Source organism: Phoca vitulina, unplaced genomic scaffold (genome assembly GCF_004348235.1).
Source record: "Phoca vitulina isolate PV1807 unplaced genomic scaffold, GSC_HSeal_1.0 scaffold14, whole genome shotgun sequence".
NCBI classification, from domain to species: Eukaryota; Metazoa; Chordata; class Mammalia; order Carnivora; family Phocidae; genus Phoca; species Phoca vitulina.
The window spans coordinates 6,494,554-6,514,254 of record NW_022589717.1 but is presented as its reverse complement, the minus strand read 5'-3'; the positions used below and the strand labels follow the sequence as shown (position 1 = coordinate 6,514,254).

At 35.9% G+C, this 19,701-nt stretch overlaps 1 long non-coding RNA gene across 1 annotated transcript in view; it reads left to right on the top strand.

Annotated features, from left to right (window-relative positions):
- The first annotated feature begins 3,862 nt into the window (after positions 1-3,862).
- The window catches only part of LOC116637437, a 188,646-nt gene continuing 172,807 nt past the window's right edge, over positions 3,863-19,701 (top strand). The window contains exon 1 of the long non-coding RNA XR_004300472.1: positions 3,863-4,109. This is a non-coding gene — a long non-coding RNA (uncharacterized LOC116637437). The remainder of the gene's footprint in view (positions 4,110-19,701) is intronic.

Below are 19,701 nucleotides of genomic sequence, written 5' to 3'. Positions count from 1 at the left end.
TACCCACTGTATGCTGATGATTTCCAAATGGTTGATTCCTTCTCAACAATCAGTTTCGAACTCCATACCAATATATACAATTGCCTATTAGATGTTTTCGTTTGGCTATCATATTGGTATTTCAAAACAACACATCTTATCTCCTCCCACAAGTTTGCTTATCCTTTGTTGTTTCCAGTCTCATTACATGGCATCATCTGGTTATTCAAAGGAGAAACTTGAAAATGATCCTTGACTCGTCTTTCTCCTTTATGTTCCGTATCTAAAGATAATTGGATCCTATTTGTTCCACCTTCTAAATATTTCTCTGATCTGCTAACATTTCTTTATTCCTGTTGCTATTTTATTTTCCTAGTTCAAGTTGACATTTAGCTGTCTTCTGGATAAATGCAAGAGCCTCCTATTTCATCTCCATGCCTTAATCTTTCCTTTTGTAAATCTACTCAAATGCACATATTATTATTCACCTGGCTAAAATCCCCCAAGAACTTCTAGTTGCTCTTCTGGCAAACTTTTAAGCATGGCTTCTAAGGTTCTACTTCTCTGAACTCTCCACTAACCACTTAACCTTTTTTATTCTCAGCACTAGACATACTAAAGTTCTTTCCATTCATTTTTCACTCATATTCTCTCAATTTCTCAAATCATATTTCATGATTTGGTACATGTTCTCTTCTTCCTACTTCAATTTGTTTAACTCTTACTCATTTTCTAGATTTCATCTTAGATATCACTTCCTTTAGAAAGCCTTTTTTTTTTTTTTTTTTTAAGATTTTGTTTATTAGTGAGGGAGTGCACGAGAGAGCACAAGCGGGGTGGGTGGGGGGCAGGTGGAGAGGGGCAAAGGGAGAGGGAGAAGCTGAGCAGGGAGCCCCACGTGGGCCTTAGTTCCAGGACCCTGGGATCATGACCTGAGCAAAGGCAGATGCTTAACTGACTGAGCCCCTAGAAAGCCTTTCTGTTTCCACATCCCCACCTTAAGTCTGGGTAGGTCCTATGGCACCCTGTATGTATGTCGTCATGGCATTTGTAATAATGCATTTACTTGTGTATTTGTCTGTGTCATGGATAAGACTGTGAGTTCTGTAGGAGCAGTGACTAGGTCAGCATGGCACCCTAGGGTCTGGCACATTACATGGTAATAAATAGAGACTTAACACATGACTGAAAGAATACGTGAGTGGGTGACTTTTAACTGATTAAATGTATAGAGTGAATGAATGTTTGGGACCAAAAAACCTAATATATGAGTTTGAAGTCCAAATTGGCTGATGTTGCCAATCATTGGGGAAAGGAATCTGGAAAGCAGAGCCATTTTTGAAGTGAGATAGCTGAAACATTTTTGTGGAGCTGTCTGGTGGGCAGCTGAATTTATAGGACTGGTTTCAGGAGAGGGAAATGAGCTGGAAACATTGATTGGAGGTCATCAGCCTATGAGTATGAGGGAGCCCAGGGAGAGGCTGTATAGTGGGAGAAGAGAGCAAATTGACAGATTACTTAGGAACACTGGCATTTATGACGTGAGCAGAACAACAGGGAACTCACAAAGGCATCTGAGGGAAAGTTGACAGGTTATGGGAAAGCACCCCACTTGGTGTCATGTAAGCAAAGGGAAGAGAGAGTTTCAAGGAGAGATAACTGACAGTGTCAGATTAATTAGTTTTTTGTCATTCAACAAATTGAATTTCTACAAAGGATGTAGTGTCAGGTGTTCTTTGTCTACCTTGCTTCACTACAGGTTTCTTGAATGCAGAGATATTGTCTTATTTGTACTTTTAATCCCAGACTTTATCTCAGTATCTGACACCCAGTAGAATTTGATAAATAGGTGTTAAATGCATTGCTATGGTTAACTGATGGACTCAAAATGTATGGCAACATAGGCATAAATAGCTGATTTCTCTTATTCTATAAAAATTTTCTTCTAAATCACGTTTGGATTTCAAAGACATCTGGAAAGTGGAATACAGTTAGGTGCTTGCCATTGTATAATTTTAAAATGGGTCAACCTTAGTGAATATTTTCAATTTTGACATCCTTGACTTTTCTGTATTTTTTATCTACCCAGTTTCTTTGCTTTATTTATTTTGTAGACATTGCTAGTTCTGTGTCTTATTCTGAGGATTAAAAAAAAATCTGATAAAAATAGGTAATTCATATTAAATAGTATTGACTTAAAATGTTAAAAATCCCAGGGATGCTTTCATCATAAAAGAAGACTTAGTAGAGTACAGAGCTCACTTATCAGTAGGTTAGAAGTAGTGGTAGTGGAGATGGTAGGACAGGGGCTCTATACTCTCAAATACAGAGATTGCCCTAACAGTCCTATGTGGAGAGAGTGCTGGTTCTCAAATAACATCTGTTTTGAATCCGTGCTCTTCACTTACTAGGTGGGTGCCTTTGAATATATCCGAGACTTTCTGAGCTTTAAATTCCTTATCTGTAAAAGGATCATAAGAACTTCCCTGAGAACCTCTTGGGTAATCCAGAGGATCAAATGAGATTGAATATGTGCAGCTAGTTTGCACATGAAAGACTGTTATTCTTTGCAAGCACTACTTGAAAGTGTCTGATACTGTTGCATTGTGTTTTCCAGTCTTAGGTTTCCACCATTTGGTTTGCTGTTTGACTACTCCAAAGCTGCAAAAAAGTTTATTATGTTATAGTATAATTGTAACATTATATAATATAATGCAAAGTAATTATTTAGAGGTAGAAATACTACAGTGTAACATAGGTATTTAGAGGTAGATATACTATAGGTATGCAAATGCTTTAAGCCTTCTGTCCACTTAAAAAAAAAAAAATAAGCCAATAGCCTAGGACACAGAAACAGTCTTCCCAGTTTGTTCTTCCTGGAGACACCCAAACTCTTCAGAGAGCTGATTGGTGTTCATACTTCCCACACAGCTGCACTTGAACCTGTGCAGTTACCTCCAGGGGATTGTTTTGGCTCTAGTGTGTTGGATAATTGCCTATTTGGACAACTTTGCCTTGGATAATTTCCCTTTGTTCAATCATGGGACTCATAAATCTGTGCACAGGGGGACATATTTCAGAAAATAATATTTGGCCATAGATAGTTGCAATTTCAAGACCCTTTCAAAGGGTGATAATGACATATTTTTACTGGACAATGTAAGTTTTCAAACTTTGAAGATAAATTCTGGGATCCAGATCATTTATGCACCAGTATAGAAAATACATTGCTTATCCATCAACCTGTTTTAAAATGTTAAGGTCAGGAATAAGAATGTTCCACAGCCCATAAAATACTTTTCTTGGAGTATAACTTAACCAGGGGGAATATTATTAAGTATGTAGGAGTTCTACTTTGGTATTCAACTGAGATATAAAATGAGAGAGGAAAAGACCCATTTCTTTCAAAGAATGTTTTCCTTATAATATTAAATGTTTAGAAAAGAAAATGCACAGAAAGATTTTTTTATCCTTCATCTCTGAATTTATTTTTGATTTCATCATGGAAATTTGGATGAATGGCTTGAGTGGTTATCTCATCTGTAAAATCTGTTGGGCATATTGGGTTATGTTTTCCAGAAAATACTGTGTGCTAAATGTGGGTCAGGAGCATTTAGAAAGGAGGATACAGCTGTATACTATTCCTGTGAAAAAAGAAACAATGTCAGGAGTCGTCAGAGAGACTTAGAGATGCTTTCTGCAGGATTTCCAAATTTCAACAAAATTGTTTTACCCTGAATAATGGTAGGTTTAGTCTTAGCCAAAATGCAACTGGGCAATCTGTTACTTCCCATATGGAAAGCAACTGTTCAAGTAAATTATATAATTGTACATTACAACTATGCTTCTGTCATACATTATAAATTCAGTTCTGTCCCAAACTGAGACCACTGCACGACTGAGCCAAGTTTAGTGTTGCTGTAACCAGCCTTTCTTGTCGTAGTTGCATCCAGCAAAAAAAAAAAAAAAAAAAAAATGAATTCTCTTTATATTTCTCTTACTTGGCTTCTTGGAAATAGGGATTTTGCTTGGACCTGTCAGTGGATGTCACTTTTATCCTGATTTGGAGAATCAATCAAGAAGATTTTCTAGAGTAGCCTGTTGTGAAATGAAGAGCCTGATAGGAAAAGGTAATTGTTCTCTTGGATTAATTTTTATTTTCTTCTGAATTAGATTGTTAGTATTAAAATTTATAGAGCATCTGTAAAACCTAAAGATTATTACATGGACCTTTTTATTTTCTCACAATGGTGTTCTGTCATGAGAGAGCTGAGCTCATGGTCTCACTGGGCTGGTGCTCGTGAGGCATTGTAGAATGTTCTCTGTTTTGTCATGTTGGCAAAGGAAATTACACCAGTGCCATGATTGTCAGAATGATGCAGCACCTCTGAGGAAAGGGATTACTGCCTTATTAAAGATAGGTTGGGGTGAACTATGCCAAATGTTGAGTGGGATTTATTGAGTACCCTACAAATACAATGTGAAATTTCTGTGTAGTTTGGTTGTGAGAAAACAAGTATTGGTAAGAAAAGAACAAAAATGCAAGTGGGAAAATAATAATCATTATTTTCTGGGTCCTTTCATGAGGCAAAGGGATGAAGTCTAAAAGGAACAGAGACTCCTAAAAAATAATAGATTTTACTGTCAAGAAAACATTAACTTAAGTGAGGCAAGTAAGTAATGTTATTCATGCTTTGTAGTAAATTGAATAGCTGAGACTTCCTGTGATGTGTCAGGCTCTTTACTAGTGGTTTTGTTTTCTTTTACTCAGTTTGTGAAGATGTGTTATAAATGTACAATTATATTCACCCTCTCTAAAATTCCAATGTTTAAAACATTCCAAGACTTCTCAGGTTAAAATGATAACTTTCAAATTATAGGCCATCATATTAAAATATAAACTTTGAAAATTTATTAACCTTTGCATGAGTGATTTGTAGTTTAATTCTTTTTTATGTGACTTATTTTTTAGAATATACAATGATCCTTGTTTGGAGTTGTCAGATTATTCGCTTTATAGCAGATTTACAAAGTAAGCTCATTAATGTACTCTGCCTACCTTTAAAAGGGGCTCATGTAAAAGAAGAAAAAGCTTACTGTTTTTTTATTGAACAATGTCAGCATTGGGCTATGCAAACAGCTTAATGAACACTTGAGAAACCCTGAAAATTATTACTTTTTGTTATTAATAATTTTCTTCTTATATCTTGTGCCATTTATCTTTATTATTATAGAGTCTTAGAGAATTAAAGGGAAGTAACGAAAGATAATTTAAATTACAGCAATAAATAAGGGTAACTTTGTCCTGCTTAAAAACTTAAGAATAATGAATTATGAAAATTTCAAAGTGAAGCTACTATTCAATTTTTAATTAGGCAAGTTTATTCATCTTTCATATTTGGTGCCACCACTGACCATAATTCATTAAGATATCATTACAAATTAACCTCTAGTGAATAATTGATACATAAATTATCATTTGATAAATAATGGTTTATAAGGTTGGCAGTTTAATGCATTGATTTGATGGACTGATAAAGGTACTACAAAGTGATACAGAATTGTTTGATGACATTTGGAATATTAGTACCTCAGGAGGTAGGTAGATAGGTGTGCATAAAAGTCATTTAAGCATACTCAAAGACATTTTGACATCAGAGTTTAAATTGTGAAGCCAGAATTAGATTTGTTAAATGCTAATCACAATGTAAAATTAGATTTATTCTTGAATGCCTTCCCCCAAAACCAGCATTCTGAAAACTGGCAATATGTCCCTTAGATAAACTGTACCTTTAGTCTCAACTTGTGTACTTCCTTCTCCGTGTATTATTTCTTTGAGCCATCTCTTCCAATTGCCTGTATGTTAAGACATGAACAAGAAAATACCCTTTAATGTCTTTGAAAATTGTTGCTTTTATTTCGTTAATCTTTATAGCTCATAGAAATATATTTTCAGATTGCTTGTTTTGAAGGAGAAGTAGGCAAGTGCGAATGATGTATCTTTCTAGTGCACAAAGTCAGTAATGAAGTTAGTAAAGTTTAAGTCCATTCTTCTTATTAGGAAGACTGAGAAACTTGTGCAGAAAGGAAGTTAAACTTTAATTTTTCTTTTAATCAATAAGCAAAGCAGACAACTGTTTCCAGTTTCTTTTACCTCCCTCACTGTTAACATGGCAGTTTGGTACCTCACTTTATATTTGGAAGTATTTGCTTTCTCTGTGTTTATGATGCAGCAACAGAAGTGTACAAAAATCTACCACCAGTGGTAATGGTACTTCTGGGGAGTATAAAAAGTTTTCTAGTGGATAGCAAGAGGTAAAATGAGCTCCAATAATGATGTTACTTTCTCCTCTAATTGAAGGGATTTCCTTAATTTCGAAGGAAGATGAAAAGAGTTAAACATTAAAAAAAAAAAAAGAATGCCTTTCATTATTTTTGAGTTAAATGTTAGTCTAAAGCATTTCCCCCTTGAATAATGTAAAGGAGAAGTCACATGAGATTAGCACAAACGTGAGACAATTAAGGCCATAAATTAGAATTTTCAGAAGCTCTGACTGATTACTGATCGTAGGATTTATTTTGAAGACCTTTTGGTAACCTCAGCTGTGATGTTTGCTTCCACAGAAGTCTCAGTGAGTTGGGGGAGGAGTCCACATGGTCCCTTTATGTCATAGCCTGCATTTAAAACTGATTTCCAACTTGGGGCTCACACTTTTGTTCCAAACCTGATCTTTTTGGCATCAGAGCTAATGTTCTTATGGCCAGTTTGGATTTTTAAGCAAAGAAACTAATTTAAAAAGTCTTTTGGACAACAAATAACTTTTAAAAAATAACATTTTAATGATTTAAATGGAAACAACCAGAAGAAGCTGGATTAAATTTCCCTTAAAGTATACATGCTTAGCGATTAAGAGGAAAAAGTGGCTGAAAAAATGCTGTCTGTTATTTTTCTTCAAAACCCCAAATAGTTGAACAATTGAGTAGCTCAAAAGACTTGAATTGGGATATCTTTGTGGAAAATATTTTTGGCAATGAAAGTACTGCTAATAAAAGAATGAGAGATAATAAACTTTAACAGTGAGTTTTTAATCTGTATGGTTTCTAAAGATCAATATTAGTGATAAAACGATTGAAGATTCTTTAGAAGAAGGTCAGCCTTATTCAGGAATTTCAGGAACAGAAAAAAAATTAGATATTTAGGGAAAAATGGTTGTGAATTAAGGTTTTCCTAGATGGCACTTGCTGTTATTATGCTTTCCTAAGCTTTTAATGCCAAACTGTTTCTAAGTGTCTGCATTTTCTTAGCTACCATAGATTTTGCATATGACGAGGAGAGGGGGAGAAGACTAGATTTTTAAAAAATGTGGGCTTGATTTAGATGGTGAAAAGTTTTGTTGAAGAAGGATGTGTGTGATGGAGAAGGAAATTTAGAGTAGTGGAAAATTTTAGTAGACAGGCAGAAGTATGGTAGGTATTTGGGTTTGAGAAGATTAGGTAAATAATGTTCCTCATTTCTTCTAATGTTTTGAATGAACTGAGAAATGATATAGGAAGGATGGGAGATCAAAGCACCACCTTTATTTTTCATAAAGCTGATGTTGGTGGTTGTGGTTTAGCTGTAGGGACAGTGAATTTCCTCAAAACAGGCTCCAGAGCTAGGCAGTCTTCCCTACTCAGTCCCAAACAGCACAGAACTAGGCAGGCACTGCCCCACAGGGTCAGACCTGCCCTATACAACCTTCAGCCTATGGAGGTAACACGGAATGTTTGCTTGCTGCAGTCAGATTGTTTCAAAGAGAAAGGGAATGGGAAAGGGTTGAACATGCCATTATATTTTTCTTAAATTTGCAATCAGTAAGTTTGTGTGCCTCTCTTGGGGAGGAGGGAGTAGAGTTTTGGCAAGAGCCCAAGAATGTTACTTTAATGGGGCTCCCTTCATATTGGAAGGAAACCTCAAGAGCAGGAAAGGAGTTACTTTTAGAAATTCTTATTCTTTTAACCCAGTGGTTCTAAACCAGGGTAATCTTCCCCTAGGGAAGTTTTTGTTGTAACAATGATTATGGAATACTGATGGTGTGTAGTGGGGTAGTTGGGGGTGGGGGGCAAGGATGCTAAATATCCTGCAGTGCATGAACAGTCCCTTATAATGAAGAATTTTCCCCCCAAAAGTCCCCTAGAGACGCCCTGAACTGACCTTATTGGGTTATGTCTGCTCCATGGGAGCAGTGATGAGTACTCTATCAAGAGCATTTCCTGCTACACTTTCCTGAGATGGGTCCCTCAGTGCAACTCATTGCTTCTTTTGGATCCTCTTTGAGCTATTGGTGGCAACATAGATTTTGTTCCTCGCAGGCTCTGCAATGGGTCAAAACTGCACATTATTTAAGTGGACTCTAAAATTCCTCTGTATACAAGACAGAAACTTGACACCCATTTCCCATAAAAACTATGATGCCCATGTTGCCAACATAGCTTAGAAATTACAAAATGAAATCAAATTATATTAAAAAAATGAAACTATATTAGATTGTGCCTAAAATGAAATGTAAAAAAAAATGCCCTAAATTTGAAGATGCATATTTTCCCATTATAAATTTCTTGGGGGAAAAAAATGGATGTTCAAAGATTCACCTCTTTTCAAGTGAAGAGTCCAGGGGAATTAAGGTTAAATATGAAATTCTTTTGGAGATTTGAACTAAAATTCAAAGAAACTGAAGTTTTGTATTGACCTCAAATTTTTATTCTCAGTCTCAGCTAGAAGGTTCTTGATATCTTGAGTAGCGTTGTTTTTCTGTCCAGTTATAGCCTATACTGTTTTTGAACTGGCATTGATGAAGTTTCTTCAAGGTCTTAGAGCTTATATTGATTCTGAATCAAATCTCTGATAAACCTGATTTTTAAAAAAGATTCTAAAGGGCCTACAGACCATCTAACATTATCACACCACTGATTCCTCACTCAAGTGGATCTTAAGTCCTGAAAACAGCTATCCCAGGCCAACTTATTTTTCCTAAAACCTTGTACTAGTGTTTCTGAAGGTCCATGCCAGAAACTCAGTGGTATCTTCATTAGCCAGGGGCCCTGTAGGAAATAGATGGCACACTTCTACTTCAGATAATTTGAGGGGAATTTAATAAGGTTGTGGGCACTGAGAAGACACAGGAAATAGTGTACACCCCTGGGGCTGGTAATTGGAAGGCTTTTACCACCCCTAGACCTGAAGGGGGAAATGAGAGATTAATTGGAACCCTGAAAGGGAGAGAGTTGTGAGAGGATCTTCAAACCATGGCAGTGAGAGAACCTGGGGAGTATATAGTCCAGTGTCACTCTCTTTCCTTTCTCCAGTCTCCTGCTGTTGCTTCCAGATGACTGAACTAGCCAGAAGCCAGAGGCCACAGGAGCCCATTAATTGGGGTGCAAAGTGAAGATATCTGGCATAGTAACTGAAAAACGGAAGAGTGAAAAGAAGAAAGAGAAAATCTTGTTTCACTTTCATCTGGATGCCAGTGGAGCTGGACATCCAGCATCTGTGACCAATGAGTTTAAACTTGATTGAAAGAAACCCTTTATCGAGAGATTAATTTTGGCAACATGAATTAACTATGGAAGGAAGGAAATACCTATGCATAATTTCTCACCCTCAGAAAGTGGCTATAGAGACTTTTTTTGTTTTCTTGCTAAGTTTAAAAATTGCAGTGTTGGCAGCCCTAATTTTAATTACCAAGTCTTACCTGAGGTATTTTTTTCCCCACCTCAGTGCAAACCTGTTAATATACTCTCAAAACCTTTTTATTTCCATATCCCCTTTGAGCCCCATGTTCCTGATATCCTGTGGTGAAATCTTGTGTAGTCTCTGTCTAGTGACAGAGCTTCTAAGGTGCCTGAAAGGGGGTATTTTCAGTCTTGTGGAATTGTTTAGGGCTGTGAACTGTTTTTTAGGGAGGGTCTACTGGTCAGGCCCATGTTGGTGTTGGTTGGATATCTGGGACAGATACTTTTTATTTTTTTAAAGATTGTTTATTTGAGAGAGATAGAGAGTGAGCACGTGTGGGGAGCTGGGGGCAGAGGAGAGGGAGAAGCAGACTCTCTGCTGAGCAGGTTACCCAACGCAGGGCCAATCCCAGGGCCCTGAGATCATGACCTGAGTTGAAGGCAGATGCTTAGTTGACTGAGCCATCCGGGTGCCCCCAGATACTTGCTTTTATAACAAGTTTCTAACAGTGTAAAGCTAGAACTCACTACTGTTTTTAATTGGAACTCTTGCAGTTAAAAGCAGCAAATATCCACCCAAAGGGGATATGGATATTTCTAAGAAGTTTTTATCTCACTCTAACATATTCAGGCCATACTTGTGTAGTTCATAATCAAGCTGCAACATCCCATTCTCTGAGTCTCCACCGTTGGTCTATGGCCTCTTCGACTGAAGTCTCTCATCCCTATAGTACTGCCTTGCTGAACAGCCATTCAGTATGGACAAGGCACCATGGGCTGCAGTGGGAATCCATGTGGCAGCACCTGAGGCCTCCAGTGACCTGCTTCTGTCACAATAGTCACAATAGTTAAAAGCCAACTGTATAGCTGATAAAAACAAGGAAACCCAAGTCAGTAGCCAAATATATGCTGTTACGTGCTACCAAGATCAAAATGTTCTGCCACTTACTAAAAACCCCGGTGCTACCAAAAGCTTATCCAACTGTTATTTATTTTTATTTTTTTAATTACTAGACTTTATTTATTTAGAGCAGTTTTAGGTGAGTAGAAAGTACAGAGAGTTCCTATATACCCCCTCACCATCCCCATCCCTGTCCAATTCCCTCTATTATTAGCAGCTTGCATTAGTGTGGTATATTTGTAACAATGATGGACCAATATCGATACATTATTTTATTTATTTATTTTTTTAAAGATTTTATTTATTTGTTAGAAACACAGCAAGAGAGGGAACACAAGCAGGGGCAGTGGGAAAGGGAGAAGCAAGGCTTCCTGCCAAGCAGGGACCCCGACGTGGGGCTTTATCCCAGGACCCTGGGATCATGACCCGAGCCGAAGGCAGACGCTTAACCGACTAAGCCACCCAGGCACTCCTCGATACATTATTTTTAACTTAAGTTTACATTAGGGTTCATTCTTTGTGTAGTACATTGTATAGGTTTTAACAAATGTTAATGACACGGATCCACCATTACAGTATGATACAGAGTAGTTGCACTGCCCTAAAAATCCCATGCTCTACCTGTTCATCCTTTTCTCCCTTCCCCAGAACCCTTGGCAGCTACTGATCTTTTTACTGTCTCCATAGTTTTGCCTTTTTTCAGAGCGTCATATAGTTTTAATCATATAGTATGTAGCCTTTTCAGATTAGATTCTTGAACAACTGTTACTTTAGTAAGTAAATTTCATCTACTAGTTTTTTCTGAAGTGTATTCTACTTAACACAAGAAAGTAGATATCCTATTTTGGTGGTATACCATTAATTTTATATATTTTAAACATGATCCAGAATGAATCTGCTTCTTTATTAGGTAAAAACTAAATACTTAATCTACCCACCTTCCCCACTGCTACAGGATATGGTCTTCTTGTTCATGTTAGTACTGGGTGATCATTGTATATAAATCTAGTGTTGTTGTAGCACTAGAAGTCTTTACTAACTTTCTACAGAGGTAATGCATTTATGTGAGGACTCTTAAGGTTTGAACAGTAGTAATGGTATCCACTCTTCTCCAAGAACCTGAACACTATTAAAAGAACTAAATATCAAGTCTTTCACAGATTAATTGCTCATCTTGTTGGATGCTATTTTGGGATTCTCCAGGGAAACAGAACATACAAAGGGAATAAAGTCCTTTTTGAAAGAGTTTACTTGATGGTCCAGAATTTGACTTTTTGATTTTGTGTTGGTGGTGTGGTGTTGGGAATTTATAGTCTTAAGATAATGAAACCATAAATTCTATATTTTCAGAGCACTGAAAAATCTTAGAAATGAATCAAAGTGACAGTCCTTGTTGGTGCATAAAATTTGGGAATTGTGTGCTGGACGTGTTAGGGTGGCAGTGGTGTGCAATGGGGTTAAAGTCATGACTGAAAAACCTCAGAGCATCTCAGATTCAGAGAGTATGTGATTTAAAGTCAGAACATACCCACTGAATTATTTTCAATTTTTTTTGAATTATTTTCAAATTAATAAGACTTGGCTTCTTCTCTGAAGTAGTTTCCTCATGTGTGAAATGGGATGATAATGCCTTCTGAATAGGGGGTTGTTGTAAGGAGTAAATGAGATTGATCTATCTATCTATCTATCCATCCATTGTGCCTGAGTATATAACACATGGAAGCTAGGGTAGCATGGATCCCAACCCAAGTCTTACTGGGCTCTAGACATGCCTTTTGAGGTGATTCAAAAGAATTAATAGAACTTTATTCACAAAGACACCAAGAAGCCTCTTGGTAAACATCTCTTTGATTATTTGAATAAATGGAAATCCTAATTTTTGAGTGGTTTCTTCCAATTTGATTTTTCTTCTGGACCAATATTTCATATCTGCATAACATAAAGAGTAGGTGGAGAGGGATGACGTATCAAAAGAGAGTAGTTTTGTAGAAAACTCTGTGAAACATAGATATTAGCAGGACTAAGATCCCATTTTCTTATAAACTAAGAGAGAAGTATTTTCTCACAATTTACCACACACCATTATGCATCATTAACACCCGAAAGCAGTCTTCCCAACATTTCTTATATCATGGTGAACATAGAAACTGATATTTTATAGCACCTGGGGGTACTGGAGCAGATTTAGAGTCATTGCCATGATGCTTGATGGAAAAATAAGGTAAGGTCAAGGGTAAGATTAGTACATGGAGCTTATGCTGGGAGGTCCTGTACTTTTACTAGGTTCCAAACCATATTTTCGTTTCAAGCTGTACAGTAGCTAGCCAAAGTAGAGAATAGGATCAGTTACACAATTCACAGTATTCATGATATAAAAGTAGTTCAGGAGAGTTTATTTATTTTTTGGTAGTGAGATCAGAGTGAAACATCTCCCATGAGACTTCATAGAGAGGGCACTATGAGATAGGGTAAAAACAAATGTCTTTAGCATTGTATTTTATTATTAATTAATTAATTAATTATTTTGGAGAGAGAGAGAGTGAATTTACGTGTGAGCAGAGGGAGGGGCAGAGGGAGAAAGAATCATCAAGTTGACTCCCCACTGAGCATGGAGCCTGATGTGGGGCTCAGTTGCATGTCCCACGATATTATGACCTGAGCAGAAACCAAGAGTCAGATGCTCAATCAACTGAGCTATCCAGGTGCCCCTTTAGCATCATATTTATGATAAATACAGTGAGAAACCTTATGAGGGTTTAAATAAAATCCATCAATGTAGCCTGAGATGAATTCAAATCACTATTCAAGAGAATAAATCCTGTGGTGTGTATGTCTATGGTAGAGTCTAATATAATGCATTTGGGTACTTAGTTTTATGATGGTCTTGTTTAATTCAAGGGTAAATTTTAGAATACAGTATTTCTAAACCCTGAGAACAAATTAGAACCACTTTGTATGCTTTTGAAAAACACAAATGCTAAGCCCAACCTCCAAATTTCTGATTCCTTTGGTTTTGGGTAAGGTCTTGACATAGGCAAGAATAATGGATTTGTGGCATTTTCTTCAGCCAGTTCTCTGTAGATACTTTTTTCTCTCCAGTGAATTTGCTATAGATATGACACAGCAATAAATTTCAAAATATATTTCCCCAAAAATGCCTGATTCATATCTATTTTATAATTTTAATCAAGTACAGAGCTTTAATAGTAAGCTGACCTGCAGATGGGATTGGCAGTATAAATAACTTCATTAATACCTGTTAATGTGTCTTTTTGATTTTAGTCATCCTAGTGGCTATGAAGGGGTATCTTAAAATTATTCAAAAAAGCTATGATTTTGATTTACATTTCCCTGTGTCTGTTTCCCTATGTCTATTCCCTGTGTCTATTTTTGTGCCGGTACCATACTGTTTTGATTAGTACAGCTTTGTAATATAACTTGAAATCTGGAATTGTGATGCCTCCAACTTTGCTTTTCTTTTTCGAGATTGCTTTGGCTATTCTGGCTTTTTTGTGGTTTCTTTCTTTTTTTTTTTTTTTTAAGATTTTATTTATTTATTTATTTGAGAGAGTGAGAATGAGAGAAAGAGAGAGAGAGAGAGAGCACATGAGAGGGGGAAGGGTCAGAGGGAGAAGCAGACTCCCTCCTGAGCAGGAAGCCCGATGCGTGACTCGATCCCAGGACTCCAGGATCATGACCTGAGCTGAAGGCAGTCGCCCAACCAACTGAGCCACCCAGGCGCCCCTTTTTTGTGGTTTCATACAAATTTTAGGATTGTTTGTTCTAGCTCTGTGAAAAATGCAGTTGGTAATTTGATAGGGGTTGTATTAAGTGTATAGATTGCATTGGGTAGTATAGACGTTTTTACAATATTTGTTCTTTGAATTTATGAGCATGGAATGCCTTTCCATTTCTTTGTGTCTTCTTCAATTTCTTCAATTAGTGTTTTATAGTTTGCAGAGTAAAGATCTTTCACCTCTTTGGTTAGGTTTATTCCTAGATATCTTACTGTTTTTGGTGCAATTGTAAATGGGATTTATTCCTTGATTTCTCTTTCTTCTGCTTCATTATTGGTGTAGAAAAATGCAACAGATTTCTATGTATTGATTTTTGTATCCTGCAACTTTACTGAATTCGTTTATCAGTTCTGGCAGTTTTTTGGTGGAGTCTTTTGGGTTTTCTATACAGAGTATCATGTCATCGACAAATAGTGAAGGTTTGACTTTTTCCTTGTCAATTTGGATGCCTTTTATTTCTTTTTGTTGTCTGATTGCTGAGGCTAGGACTACCAGTACTAGGTTAAAGTAGTGAGAATGGACATTCCTGTCTTGTTCCTTACTGATGAATGGAAAGGTCTCAGTTTTTCCCCATTAAGGATGGTATTAGCTGTAGGTTTTTCATATATGAACTTTATTATGTTCGGGTATGTTCCCTCTAAACCCACTTTGTTGAAGGTTTTTTTTACCATAAATGGATATTGTACTTTGTCAGAGGCTTTTCCTGCATCTATTGAAATGATCATACGGTTCTTATCCTTTCTTTTATTAATGTGATGTATCACATTGATTTGTGAATATTGAACCACCCTTGCAACCCAAGAATAAATCCCACTTGATCATAGTGAATAATTTTTTAAAATGTATTATTGGATTTGGTTTGCTAGTATTAATGGGTAATTTTTGCATCCATGTTCATCAGAGATACTGGCCTATAGTTCTCTTTTTTAGTGGAGTCTTTATCTGTTTTGGTATCAGCGTGATGCTGGCCTCATAGAATGAATTTGGAAGTTTTCCTTCCTTTTCTATTTTTTCGAATAGTTTCAGAAGAATAGGTGTTAACTCTTCTTTAAATATTTGGGGGCACCTGGCTAGCTGAGTTGGTAGGGCATGCAACTCTTGATCTCATGGTTGTTAGTTTGAGCCCCAGGTGTAGATTTCTTAAAAAAATAAAATCTTAAAAAAAAAAAATTTGTAGAATTCGCCAGACATGATGTTAGTTTTTTGTCAGAATACCTAGTACAGTATACCATGTGTAGTTAGATGCTAAGTAAATTTGCTTTTGTAATGATATTTTCCTGTCTCTCTGTAGAGATTCTATTTTCTAAAAATGTTGTATTCTTGTCCCCCCCAGCTTTTTATTTATAAAAATTAAAAGCCTACAGAAAAATTGGAATAATAGTGCAGTAAGTGTACATAACACCACATTTAGATTTACCAATTTTTCATTTTTTGGAACATGTGCTTTATCTCTCTGTGCATACATACACACTTAATAAATGCATGTGAAAGTAAGTTGCAGACATTTTAACCCCAAATATTTCAGCATGAGTCTTTAAGGAACAAGGACGTTCTCCTACCTAAGTTTAAAACACTGTTAAACTGAAAAACAATTTAACTTAAACTCAGTAATATCAGTTTAATATAGATTCTATATTCAAATTTATTCAATTTTAACAACATTTTTTATAGCCTTTGATTTATTTATATTTTTGGATACAGGAGCCAATCAGTGATTTTACACTGCATCCAGATGAGAGGTATCTTTTATTATGGTATGCATTGTGTCTTAAATCTATAGTATATCTTCTTTGCTCTTATGGAGTTGTTTGCATTATTTAAAGGTAACATATTTTGACTCTTTCAAGAAAAGTGCATGACGTGTATTAACTATATAATAAAATAAGCAGCTTTTCCAGCTGCTGCATAGCCCTGAAGGTTATGTATGAAAATGACTTTTCCAGTAACTGAGTGAGCTGAACTATTGCTTTTAAAAACTCTTTTTAGTGCTTCTTTTCCAGCCTTTGAACTTTTCACTAAGCATTAGTCATTTTTAATAAAAATACATTTTGTTTATAGGTCTTAATAGCATTTTTATCCTCATAAAAATATGGAAAGCTTCACCAGATTCAGTCCATTGCAGCTCTTAAAACAAAAAGAAGGTAAGTTTTGAAATGAAACACTAAACTACCTGCCCCCCAAGTTAATAAATTACATAATGATTAAATTCTCTCTGACTTACTTTGGAATTTCCTATTTTTAAAACTGATGCCAGGGAAGAAATGTTGAAATACTATTAAAAACATCAGATTTATTGAAAAGCACCCCCTGCCCAATTATGCTACTCTAAGTACCATGGTGACATTAACCAAACATTTTCTCTATCACTATAGGAAATTTGGAGTTCTTTATTCTTTGGAGTGGCTTATTCTCATTCATTTACTGCATTTTTTCTAGATGAAACAGTATTATCCAATGTTACTCCCAAAGGCTACTTTTATTTTGATTATTTCATGGTCTCCAAATGTGTAGTTTATTGTTTATGGTTACAGTATGAATGAGAGGAGGGAATATTAGGTCACTAGTGGCTACAAAGTATTTATATCTTGATTTATTTATTAGTTTAGTAAAACATTTTGACATCATTTGAGCCAAATTGGAAATGGTTATTAGCTCTTTTCTGTCTTCCTCACCTCCATTTTTTTCTTTCCAAGTTTCCCAGTGATCTTTGAGGCTGTATATATTTTTTTAAACATTTTTCTTACTGTTTTTTTTCCTAAAATGTATTTTCTGTGAGTCATATACTTAAAAAATATATATGTATGTATAAAAACATATACAGTTATAAATTTAACCTTGTCTTTCAGCTCATCTCCAGGCCATTTTATTATTTGTTTTCATGGAAATTTTCCCTTCTCAGGTCTCTTAAGGCATGTCACCCTCTTTTAAGCTTTCCTTCTCTTTCAGAATCATTTATGGAGATATTGAAATTTATCTCAAGCTCTGTTGTGTTGATTTAAATTGCTCATATGTTGAAAAATCTTTGGCTAATGAAAACAGTCCTATTCCACTTCTTCAACTTAGTGGGCCTGGCTATCCTTGAGGTTTCCAACTCCTGTATTCACTCCACCTTAATCCCGATCTGGTGTGACTATCCTCTAGACATCATCATTCATTACAAGTAGACGTCCATCTCCGAGGTCTCCAAAATTTGTGGAATTGACATCTTGCTTATTGCCCATTCTACCAAGCGTGGGTTGTATTCTCAGTGAAACACTCAGTTACTCAACCCCTTTAAATCCTCTTTATTCGGTTTCTTCTGCTTAGCATCTAACCCTGTGGAGTCTTGCCTGTACTTTTTTGAAAACCATGTTTCTATCTGTCTACAAGCTTATCCATTAGGTTATCCTGGCAATAACTCAAATTCAGTGTGTCCAAATAGAACTCATTGTTAATTACCCCAAATGAGAATGGGAACTGTGTTTATTTTGTTTACTGCTGTGTTCTCCATGCCATTACATACTGTGCATAAAGTAAATTTTTGTTGGATGATGGAACAAATAAGTTATATTTCCCTCAACTAACCTTGCAGCTTTTCCTAACTTCTCCTTTTTCTTTCTCACATTATCCCTTAACTAGCAGAGAGGGTGTCAAAATGTTTTGTGTCTCAGGGTTTTAGGTCCAGTGAAGAGGATAAAGCTTAGAAATATGCTTCAAAAAAGGGAGGAGGTAGAAGCTTGGCTTATGTTGAGATAGGTAGAAGGGTTCTAATCCTGGACAGATATGGGTTATTTAGGGGGGATTTCCTCAAGGTTGAGGAAGGGGACAATATTTTGGGAAGTGTTTTTTATGTGGCAGATATGTGTGTCCATTCTCATGCCAACCCTAAAGAGGTGGCAGAGGGGTGTGTGTGTGTGTGTGTGTGTGTGTATGTGATTGAACATTAGGAGTCTTGGCCTTTAGCTTTTTTTCTCTCTATGGTTTGGAGCTGCAGTAATGAATGACCACAAATATCCCACAGAAACATATTTTGATGATGGAATATATGCAGTTTTATATTATAATTTCATCAGATAAAAATAATTTTCATTTTTTCCCACAGGTTTTATGATGAAAATTAGTGAAAATTCAATTGAGAGGATGTTCTAAAACTTTGAATAATTCCTCTATTAGTGTGCCTATAGGTCATTTCCATTTTTTCCTATTTTAAAATAAAACTATAATGAATGTCTTAATATATAAAGTTTTTCTTCTTATGTATTATTTTTCAGTACTTATATAACCATATTTCCCTAAAAACAACACCATTAAAAATTGCACCAAAAAGAATGAAATACCTAGGAATAAACTTAACCAAAGAGGTGAAAGACCTGTACTCTGGAAAGTTATAAAACACTAATAGAAGAAATGGAAAATGACACAAACAAATGGAAGGATATTCCATGTTCATGGATTGGAAGAATTGATAATGTCCATACTATCCAAAGCAGTCTACAGATTCAATGCAATCTCTATCAAAATATCAACAGCATTTTTCACAGAAGTAAATAATACAAAATTTGTATGGACCCACAGAAGACCCTGAATAGCCAAAGCAATCCTAAGAAGGAACAAAGCTGGAGGTATCACAATACTAGATTTCAAAATATACTACAAAGCTGTAATACTCAAAGCAGTATAGCACTGGCACAAAAATAGACACATAGATCAATGGAACAGAATAGAAAACTCAGAAATAATCCCATAATTATATGGTTATGACATAATTATATGGTATGACAAAGGAGGCAAGAATTTACAATGGGGAAAAGACAGTATTTTTTTTTCCCATAAATGGTGCTTGGAAAGCTGGAGAGCTATATGTAAGAGAATGAAACGACCACGTTCTAACCCCCTCCCCACAAAAATAAACTCAAAATGGGTTAAAGACCTAAATGTCAGACCTGAAACCATTAAAAATTCTAGAAGAGAACACAGGCAGTAATTTCTCTAACATTGACCATCATAGCATTTTTCTAGATATGTCTTAAGGCGGGGGAAACAAGCAAATATAAACTGTTGGGTCTACACCAAAATAAAAAGCTTTTGCACAGTAAAGGAAACCAACAAAACAAAAAGACAACATACTGAATGGAGAAGATATTTGCAAATGATGTATCTGATAAGGGGTTAATATCCAAAATATATAAAGAACTTACACAACTGAACGCCAAAAGCCAAACAATCCAATTAAAAAATGGGATGAGGACCTGTAAAGATGTTTTTCCAGACATAAGGATGGCCAACAAACACATGGAAAGATGCTCAAGATCGCTAATCATCAGGGAAATGTAA